We start from the raw sequence: 11,494 nt of genomic DNA on the forward strand, positions 1-11,494 counted from the left end.
AACCCGTATCGACGAAGATACAAGAAGAGACGACGAAGAGAAGACAAACTGGGTCTGCAGGGTTGTCTCTGCCTTTGCAGTGTCGCCATTGTTCAGGTAGAGAAAATGATGAGATTTTCGCAACCATCGACTTAACAAAGGAGGGGCGAGTGGTTGCGTCGCACTGAATCCATTGGAGCGCGACGTTCGAGTCCGTCCAGAAGTGAGTGGGAGCAACTTTTATGGCTTCTACAGTCGAGACGTGGCGGTAAAGACGTGTGGACAGCAGGCATGCGAGGTGTTCGAGACCCGGTAACGAGACTTCTTTCAATGGAGCTGGACGGGCTCTCGCTAAAAGCAACTGCGTAGAAGTGGTTCCGTTAGATGGGCGACTGCGAACGTACACCGTGGTGCCGTAGGCCTTGGGACTAGCGTCGGCGAAGCAATACGGCAATTATTTCAACGGCGAAGCCGTTGAAATAATTTGTGAACGCGTGCACCAATCGACGAACTTTCTTTTTTACAAGTATCGGTCCGATACCACCTACACGTACAAGCTGCGCACCGTGTGAATGAGTGGGAGGCGCTCATTATTTAAATAAAAATTCAAGTGAGTTTCGTAAAAAAAACAACTTAAGCAGGGCGCTGTCGATATTAAAATTGGTACTACCCCTTTTGGGACCTTCAGTGGAAGTAGTATATTATCAGCTCAACTGGCCCACAACTCACACAGTGGCCTGGACGCTATTAATGAGCAATTACAGAAATTTGGGACCCCCCACAGTAATTAGGATAATTCAGGGAGTCATTACACTAATCGGGGAGCATATAAGACGTGTCCAGACCACTGTGTGAGTTGTGGGCCAGTTGAGCTGCTAAAAAAATAAAAAATAGGTAGAAAATAAAATAGATAGAAATAGAATGGAGAGAAACAATTTATTCGAAAATCAACGATGTCGCGGGGAAGAAACCGCACCGGGGTGACCAGCGGCAGCGATGTTGGTAGTTGGCACCCAGCAGTTGCAGAGATCGACGACAGGTGGCCACTTAGTTGCAAGGCATCACACCAGATGACGCCACCATCATAGCTCAACGTGAGAAAGACAGAACAAGACACTAGCGGCAGGTAGAAAATTGCAGCACTGCTAAACAAGTCTAGACATGCGAGAGAACAGAACACACAGAAAACAGTACACATCGGGGAAAAGGCAATCGACTAGGCCTAACCACAGCACCTCAACACTATACACCTAACACAAGGCGGGAACCGCTAAACAACAGGCTTGCTCTCCGCTAAACAAGTCTAAACATGCAAGAAAAGTCTTAACACGAGCACAGTCAAACATCGACAAATCACTCGTTGGTCACCGTTAAACACGGCAAACATGCGAGAAAAGGAACGCGGCAAATCACTCACCTTTTCCCCGCGGCGACTGCTCATCAGCCAGGCAGAAACTTAGCGAGCGCGGAGCACCCGGGCGTACGTCTGCTCTCCGCGACAGCAAGCCAGAAACTGAGCGAGCGCGGGGAGCACACGTCTGCTCTCCGCGACAGCCAGCGAGAAACTGACTGGGACGCCGCTCCGCGGCAGCTATGCATGCGCGCTCCTAGCGCCCTCTGGGGCGACCACCTGCGAGAGGCTAAGAGGGAAGAGCATTCCTGCGCCCCCTGCTGGCCGTTCTCATTGGTCGTGACGTCATCCTATTGTCTCAGGGCTACCCTGCTTTTCTTTTTTTCACACAGTCGACACAACTGGACAAGGTCAATCTGCAATGAAGCCATGTCATGACGTCATCATGCACCTGCGTGGCTCAAGGACGCGTGCGCTCTAGACAGGGGACCTATTATTTATTGAATCACTATCCCAAGGTTATTTCCTTTATTCTTCTATAACGATTGAATAGGAAACTATTGCAGAAGAGCACCATGCATGAAAGCTGATCGTAGGAATTCCAAAGTCTTACTAAATGAGACTTGCAAAAGAACAAAATATCCTAACACGTAACTCCATCAACGGCTAATAAGAGGACTAGGCACTCAACAAATCAACACAGAGTACGGGTAACAAGGGGCACAGAACGATGCGTCTACTCTATCTGACAGCCAGGCACGGAACTGAGTCATAATGCTTTTTCTCCTCTATAAAGTCATGCATCTGTCCCTCTTGCAGTTGATTTCTGAACTAATTTAATCGCGAAATTATTAAGAATAGCACTATTCCCATTCAGGGCAGCACTATCGACATCGTCAAGACAAGAATGTTCCTTGTCAAAAAAGAAAAAAATACAAAGCGTTAACAAAGGAAAGCATGCATATCGGGGCATGTCAGGACACGTCAGGACAAATCGCACGACTGTTGGGCAACAGAGGAAAACAAACACTTGAACAGAGTGAAAAGACACTCACTATCATCGGACACGTACACTACATTCCCTCATTGTAAATCCGCTCGTCACAAAATCCACCTGCATCGTCGAACACCATTCACCAGTGACGAACCCCACATCCACACCCCATCAGAGGCAGACAGAACCCCACCTAAGCTACGCTCTTCCACTGACGATCAACGCAATTGCTAGGATCATAATTGCCGTGTCTACACCCGCCAGTGTCCAAGAGAGAAGTGAATCCTTGCGCCCCCTGCAAGCCATTCTCATTGGTCGTGACGTCACCTTATACACACTGTAGGGGTATAGGGCTATAGGGCTACACTGTTTTTTTCCACTAATGCTCCTCTAGACAAGGTCAACCTGAAACAATAGTATCGCGGTATGACGTCATCATGCAGGTGCGTGGCTCAAGGACGCTTATGCTCTAGACAGGGGACCTGTTACTTATTGAATCACTATCCCAAGATTATTTGCTTTATTCTACTATAATGATTGCACACGGAACTATTGCAGAAGAGCACCATACATGAGAGGAGATTGTAGGAATTAAGCATTTCATTCCCAAAGTCTTACTAAATTAGACTTTCAAAAGAACAAAATATCATAACACCTTCAATGCCTACATACAACGAGCTAATCGAGACATGTCCATCCCTTCCGAGAGCCTGGCAGCTAACTGAATAATGTCGCTTTGTTCCTCGACTGGATAAAGCCATGGACCTGTCCCCCTTGCGGTTACTCTCTGAACTAAATGAATCACAAAATTATTAAGAATAGCACTACTCCCGCTCAAGGCAGCACTATTGTCAAGAATGTTCCTTGTCAAAAAGAAAAAAAAACTACATGTAGAAGGAAAACATGACAGAACAGGCCAGGGCATGTCAGCGCATGTTTGTCAGACAACAAGGGGGAAAAAAGCTAAGAGAAACACTTGAACAAAGCAAAAAACCAACATCAAACTATATCTAAGCACACGCACTCCTCTTATTCAAAAACAGTGCTCATCATAAATCCGTCCAGGACAATACATACCATTTTTCTATTGCTACACTTTTTTTCCAGTAACGGTCAATGCATTGCTACAGACTGCGTGACGTCATCACATCCTGCCTGAAGAAGACAGCGGCAAAGACAGACTCCTATTATTTATTGAATCACAAGATTATTTCTTTTGTCCTACTCTTAGTGATATTCATTCTTACATTAAAATTCAACAAAAAGGCACACCAGTAAACTACCACTGCTCTTTTAAAATAATAAGTGAGTCCACTCAACATCATCACCAGGCTTATGTAATACACGACCCTTTCTATGCTCGTATACTCATTGTCTGAGGCTACACCTGCGAGCAAAAAGGCGCGAAAGCGAAAGGGCAAAGTTCCATTCGCGCTCGACGGCGGACTAGACAGAACGCCTTTACAGGAACATGATGGCATTCATACCATATTAATGATTATTGCATTGCAGTTTAGAAAAACTACTACAAAACTATAATTTTAGGAGCCTATTAAAATTCTACTTTCTATGGAAACTATAATTGCCCTGTTACTTGGATCGCTATTAATGAAGCGCTCCAATTTTTTCTCCTTCCCATTTCAGCCTTGTCATGCAGTGAAGCAGACTCACATCCAAAATAATTAATTTACACTGAAGGTGCCGTGCTTCAGGAATTCCTATCCTGCGCTCAGATGCAAGCACTTCTTCACGGATACCTTTAACAGCTGACTTCCTCAACATACCGAGCTCCTAACAACATCTAACAAACAATCAGAGAAACCCTCTTCTCAGCTGTATCATGCGACTTTCTTCTGCGTAAAATCGGTGATTTGAGGAAGAGAGCAGCGACAAATTGTGCGCACTTGTGCTTGACTTAAAAAAACTGAAGCATATGCTAATAAACCAAGAAAAAGACACTCATGTCTGGTATCTGATAATGCCACATACACAGACGCATTGCCCTTGCGTAAAGAAAGCACAGGACAGGGATACACAAATTTCTTTAGGTGAGCAGGGAAAAGGCTTAAGATCTCAGGTCACCACACATCGCCACGCGGCTAGCGCAACATGGCACCAACAAGATACTAGCAGCGGGAAGAACTGCAACACTGCTAAACAAGCCCAGACATGCCATGATGACGTCACAAAGCACACGCATGCACGCACAGAGGACAACGCATTAAACACACAGAGCGCTCAGGAATAATCGTAGCGTTACCGCACATCGCTACGAAGCTCAACGTCTAACACAAGACGACAGCAACAAGATATTAGCGAAGGGTAAAAATTGCAACACTACTGAACAAGTCCAGACATGTGACATCGCATACAAAACACTGCTCATCGGGGGAAAGGCCTGAGCCTGCGGCGGATCTTCATACAGGGTTAGTCTAGCAAACGTTACACGTTTTGATCGCATCGTAAAAATAGAAGACTGGGTTCATCCAACACCGAACTTTGCAGACTGGAAGCCATTTGTCTGAAGTTTTGTTGGAATTTTTTCTGAGTATTATGGTCCTGTAGAAGAAAATTTAAACATCAAGCAAAATCTCGCCCCATGCATTTTCAATGGCCTATCTCACTCAAAAGCTGCCATTTTCTGCTCTGTGCGCTTCAGTTTCATTTCACCACACACAGGTGGCACTAGCATACAGAACAAGACGATTGGTGCATAACGTCAGAATCGGCATGTGACATCGTCGTAGGCAGCGCTACCTGTGTAAAGTGATGTGAATGTGAAGCAGACACAAGAAAAAATGGCGGTATTTGTGTGAGATAGGCCATTGAAAATGCATGCGGCAAGATTTTGCTTGATTTTCAATTTTCTTTCTACATGACCATATAGCGCTTACAAAAAATTCTAATGAAACTTCAAATAAATGGCTATCAGTCTGCCAAGTTTGGGACGGGCCAAACCTAGTCTTCTATTTTTACGGTGCAATCGAAATGTGTAACGTTTGCTAGAATAACCCTGTAGAGCATACACAACTTAATTTTTCTATTTCGCGTAAACTAAACGCGGTCTGCTTGGAAAACGACGTAAAAATTTTCTTAGGGAGCAGAGAAATATAGAAATTTCTACTCCGTGCTCAGATACCAGCATTTCTGCTCAAAAACCTGCAAAATTAAGCACTGCTTACTTCGTCAAGATATCGAACACCCATCAAAATCAATCAAACAACCCCACTGATAGAACACTATTCAGCTTTTACGGAGGAGGCTTTCTTCTACATAAAAGTAAAGAAAATAAGAAAAAAGCAGCGAAAAATTACACGCACTTTTGCTCGCATAGCTATAAGAGAGGAAAAATAAATAAATAAAATAACGACGCACACGCTAATAAACTGTGACAAAGACACCCATTTCTGCTATCAGATAATTATTGCATAATGCTAAATACTCATTTGCATTGTCCCTGCGTAAAGAAAGCACAGGACAGGGATACACAATTTATCTTAAGCGAGCAGGGAAAGTTACTTCTACTCGAACAGCTTAATACCATAAAGTCTGAATTTTTGCAAAGAAAATAAAGCTTGAACAGCTCTACGGACGTGACACAAACAAACAAACAAACAAACAAACAAACAAACACTTCTATTAATTTCTATTGATAAAGGCGTAAACCACACTACAAGAACAAAGCACACTGCTTCAGGAAAGCGTATCAAACGCAACGCAACAGGACCAGCTCTCATAAATAGCCTGCCTTCAAAAAGACTTCACCAGGTTCGCGAGGCAATTCCATTAAAAACGCTCTCGGTCTGTCCTACAGATAGCCAATGCAAGCGCTGCTACCCTTATTTTTTAAACCACTATTCCACGCAATAGTACATAAATGTATCACTCGTGTCACATGAAAAGGCACACACAAAGAACTTACTTGTCAAGTGGGATCCCTGGTTCAGAAAAGCGCGCGCGCCCGCACACAGACACACCCTCACATTTTCACACTCAAACACACAGTCTATTCTCACAACCACATAAATCCATATTATTCCTCAGGTCAATAATTATCTTACCATCGTCAAAAGATGGCTCACTCTTGTATGCGATCGCAAAGCGATAGGTCCTCGTTCCGGATGTAATAGGATATCGCCACTCGACCGACGCGAACCAAAAAAGAAAGAAAGGAATGCACGTTCGGTATACCTCCACGAAGAAAACGGTGCCGTGCTTCTACGCAGCGATCATCATACAGGAGTGAATTGTCTTCTTCGTTTTCCTTTTATTTTCTTGCACCCATATATTTTGCAAGAATACTATACAGACCCAACAGAGCAGTGCGCTTCCATCAACACGCCTTGGGCTGACCTTACACACCCGAAGCCTTTTCTGAATACATTCTGCTGGGGCTGGAATAAAAAGATTTATCGCCAGGGTACAACAATGCCAGCTCTGCTTCCGTTTAAGTGATAAAACAGTGCGCCCGAACCGAGCCGCACGCGGGCCCGTTCTCGCGGTCTGGACGCGCGCGATCCGTTACCCCGAGTGAGCGGACTGTTTTATCACTTAAACGGAAGCAGAGCTGGCATTGTTGTACCCTGGCGATAAATCTTTTTTATTCCAGCGCCAGCAGAATGTATTCAGAAAAGGCTTCGGGTGTGTAAGGTCAGCCCAAGGCGTGTTGATGGGAGCGCACTGCTCTGTTGGGTGTCTATAGTATTCTTGCAAAATATATGGGTGCAAGAAAATAAAAGGAAAACGAAGAAGACAATTCACTCCTGTATGATGATCGCTGCGTAGAAGCACGGCACCATTTTCTTCGTGGAGGTATACCGAACGTGCATTCCTTTCTTTCTTTTTTGGTTCGCGTCGGTCGAGTGGCGATATCCTATCACATCCGGAACGAGGACCTATCGCTTTGCGATCGCATACAAGAGCATAAGTGGGCATTTTGGTGAAACCTGACTCGCCCTCACCCTCACGGCTCTCATGGGCACATGCCCTCACTCGCCCTCACCCTCACGGCCCTCACAGACACATGCCCTCAATCGTCCTCACCCTCACGGCACTCACAAACGCGCAAGTCCTGAGGGTCTTACCCTCATAAGGTCTCCTGTGAGTGCACTCATGAGGTCTGAGGGGCGCCAGGTCTCTGTGAGTGAAGTCACTGGTGAGGCTTGAGGTTTGTAGGGTCAGTATGAGGGCATTCAGAAATGAGGTCAAATGACGCATACCAGACGTGCGCAAATTAAATTATGAAGGCATTGATGATATGGTTCCAGCGACACAACCACCGGCTGTGTACACTTTAAACGGCTGGTGTGCACGTATTTAGCAATTTCGTCTATGTCGCACTGGGAACACAGCAAAGCGTCCCGAGCTGACTGATTACTTGGCAATATGGTTCCAGCGACCGAACTACAGGCAGGGTGCACTTTAAAGGGCTGGTGTGCCCGTTTTTGCAATTTCGTCTACGTCGCGCTGGGAACACAGCGAAGCGTCCTGAGCTGACTGATGACTTGGTAATATGGTTCGAGCGACCCAACTACAGGCAGGGTGCACTTTAAAGGGCTGGTGTGCACGTTTTTACAAATTTAGTCTGTGTCGCGCTGGGAACACAGCAAAGCGTCCTGAGATGATTGATTACTTCGTGATATGGTTCCAGTGGCCGAACTACTGGCAGGGTGCACTTTAAAGGGCTGGTGTGCCCGTTTTTAGCAATTTCGTCTACGTCGCGCTGGGAACACAGCAAAGCCTCCTGAGCTGACTGATGACTTGGTAATATGGTTCCAGCGACCCATCTACAGGCAGGGTGCACCTTAAAGGGCTGGTGTGCACGTTTTTACAAATTTAGTCTGTGTCGCGCTGGGAACACAGCAAAGCGTCCTGAGCTGATTGATTACTTCGTGATATGGTTCCAGTGACCGAACTACTGGCAGGGTGCACTTTAAAGGGCTGGTGTGCCCATTTTTAGCAATTTCGTCTACGTCGCGCTGGGAACACAGCGAAGCGTCCTGAGCTGACTGATGACTTGGTAATATGGTTCCGGCGACCCATCTACATGCACGGTGCACTTTAAAGGGCTGGTGTGCACGTTTTTACAAATGTAGTCTGTGTCGCGCTGGGAACACAGCAAAGCGTCCTGAGCTGATTGATTACTTCGTGATATGGTTCCAGTGGCCGAACTACTGGCAGGGTGCACTTTAAAGGGCTGGTGTGCCCATTTTTAGCAATTTCGTCTACGTCGCGCTGGGAACACAGCGAAGCGTCCTGAGCTGACTGATGACTTGGTAATATGGTTCCGGCGACCCATCTACATGCACGGTGCACTTTAAAGGGCTGGTGTGGACGTTTTTACAAATTTAGTCTGTGTCGCGCTGGGAACACAGCAAAGCGTCCTGCGCTGATTGATTACTTCGTGATATGGTTCCAGTGACCGAACTACTGGCAGGGTGCACTTTAAAGGGCTGGTGTGCCCATTTTTAGCAATTTCGTCTACGTCGCGCTGGGAACACAGCGAAGCGTCCTGAGCTGACTGATGACTTGGTAATATGGTTCCGGCGACCCATCTACATGCACGGTGCACTTTAAAGGGCTGGTGTGCACGTTTTTACAAATTTAGTCTGTGTCGCGCTGGGAACACAGCAAAGCGTCCTGAGCTGATTGATTACTTCGTGATATGGTTCCAGTGGCCGAACTACTGGCAGGGTGCACTTTAAAGGGGTGGTGTGCCCATTTTTAGCAATTTCGTCTACGTCGCGCTGGGAACATAGCGAAGCGTCCTGAGCTGACTGATGACTTGGTAATATGGTTCCGGCGACCCATCTACATGCACGGTGCACTTTAAAGGGCTGGTGTGCACGTTTTTACAAATTTAGTCTGTGTCGCGCTGGGAACACAGCAAAGCGTCCTGAGCTGATTGATTACTTCGTGATATGGTTCCAGTGGCCGAACTACTGGCAGGGTGCACTTTAAAGGGCTGGTGTGCCCATTTTTAGCAATTTCGTCTACGTCGCGCTGGGAACACAGCGAAGCGTCCTGAGCTGACTGATGACTTGGTAATATAGTTCCGGCGACCCATCTACATGCATGGTGCACTTTAAAGGGCTGGTGTGCACGTTTTTACAAATTTAGTCTGTGTCGCGCTGGGAACACAGCAAAGCGCCCTGAGCTGATTGATTACTGTAGAAGTGGTTTTTTCCGCGTGGAAAATATTCGCGTTTTCGAGCAGAGCTGCTTTGAGTATTGATTCGCGAGAACTTAAATTCGCGACACAGGTTTCCAGGAGTGCTTTGCTCTTGCATATCGTGCCGCCGTCAATACTCGGGCATATTTCGGCACGTACTAAGACATCCGTTGTTCACGTGGATTGCGGCATTCTAGGTCTGTTCCTTTCTTCTCCTCACAGAGATAGGAGGAAAGGTCCTGTCAAATGGCTTTTAGGGACCCTGTAGGAGGCCATAGTACTGGCCGTGTGCAAGTTAGCCAGTTTATTTTAGCAGTTCTTATTAATTATCACTCGGGGCACTGACCAGTTCGGTTGAGATGTGGTACTATCATTCAAGCTGGTTTTGAGAATGCGGGGAAAGGCACGTTCTGGCTTCGTGGTATAGTGGTGTATTGCATGTATAGTGCAAAGCGTTTATAGGAGTAACAACAGCATGATGAATTTTCATTTCTTTTCACCTTGCCTGATGGGATAAAACAATCTTCTGCGCTTGCTTAAACTGCCTATGGTACATGGAGTAGAAAGGGTCAGGTAGTCGCGGTATAGCGTCGAACGCCGAACGATTTTCGCCCTCATATGGCCAGAGTTATTCGCGGGAACTTAAATTCGCGATTTTGGAGGTGTGCGCGAAAAACGCGAAAAATAATTCCGCGCGAAAAAAACCACTTCTACAGTACTTCGTGATATGGTTCCAGTGACCGAACTACTGGCAGGGTGCACTTTAAAGGGCTGGTGTGCCCATTTTTAGCAATTTCGTCTACGTCGCGCTGGGAACACAGCGAAGCGTCCTGAGCTGACTGATGACTTGGTAATATGGTTCCGGCGACCCATCTACATGCACGGTGCACTTTAAAGGGCTGGTGTGCACGTTTTTACAAATTTAGTCTGTGTCGCGCTGGGAACACAGCAAAGCGTCCTGAGCTGATTGATTACTTCGTGATATGGTTCCAGTGGCCGAACTACTGGCAGGGTGCACTTTAAAGGGCTGGTGTGCCCATTTTTAGCAATTTCGTCTACGTCGCGCTGGGAACACAGCGAAGCGTCCTGAGCTGACTGATGACTTGGTAATATGGTTCCGGCGACCCATCTACATGCACGGTGCACTTTAAAGGGCTGGTGTGCACGTTTTTACAAATTTAGTCTGTGTCGCGCTGGGAACACAGCAAAGCGTCCTGAGCTGATTGATTACTTCGTGATATGGTTCCAGTGACCGAACTACTGGCAGGGTGCACTTTAAAGGGCTGGTGTGCCCATTTTTAGCAATTTCGTCTACGTCGCGCTGGGAACACAGCGAAGCGTCCTGAGCTGACTGATGACTTGGTAATATGGTTCCGGCGACCCATCTACATGCACGGTGCACTTTAAAGGGCTGGTGTGCACGTTTTTACAAATTTAGTCTGTGTCGCGCTGGGAACACAGCAAAGCGTCCTGAGCTGATCGATTACTTCGTGATATGGTTCCAGTGACCGAACTACTGGCAGGGTGCACTTTAAAGGGCTGGTGTGCCCGTTTTTAGCAATTTCGTCTACTTCGCGCTGGGAACACAGCAAAGCCTCCTGAGCTGACTGATTACTTCGTGGTATGGTTCCAGCGACGCAACTACCGAGAGCGTGCACTTTAAAGGGTAGGTGTGCTGGTTTTTAGCAATTTCGTCTATGTGTAGCAAAGCCCAGAACACTTGGCTGTGTTCCCAGCGCGACGTAGACGAAATTGGTGAAAACGTGCACATCAGCTCATTAAAGTGCACCCTGCCGGTAGTTGGGTGGCTGGAACCATGTCACCAAGCAATCAGTCAGCCAAGACGCTTTGCACTGTTCCCAGGGCGACATATACGAAACTGCTAAAAACGGGCAGACCAGCCCTTTAAAGTGCACACTGCGTGTAGGTGGGTCGATGGTACCATATCACCAAGCAATCAGTCAGCTGAGGACGCTTTGCTCTGTTCCCGGCGCGACAT

This window comes from Ornithodoros turicata, chromosome 6 (genome assembly GCF_037126465.1).
Source record: "Ornithodoros turicata isolate Travis chromosome 6, ASM3712646v1, whole genome shotgun sequence".
NCBI classification, from domain to species: domain Eukaryota; kingdom Metazoa; phylum Arthropoda; class Arachnida; order Ixodida; family Argasidae; genus Ornithodoros; species Ornithodoros turicata.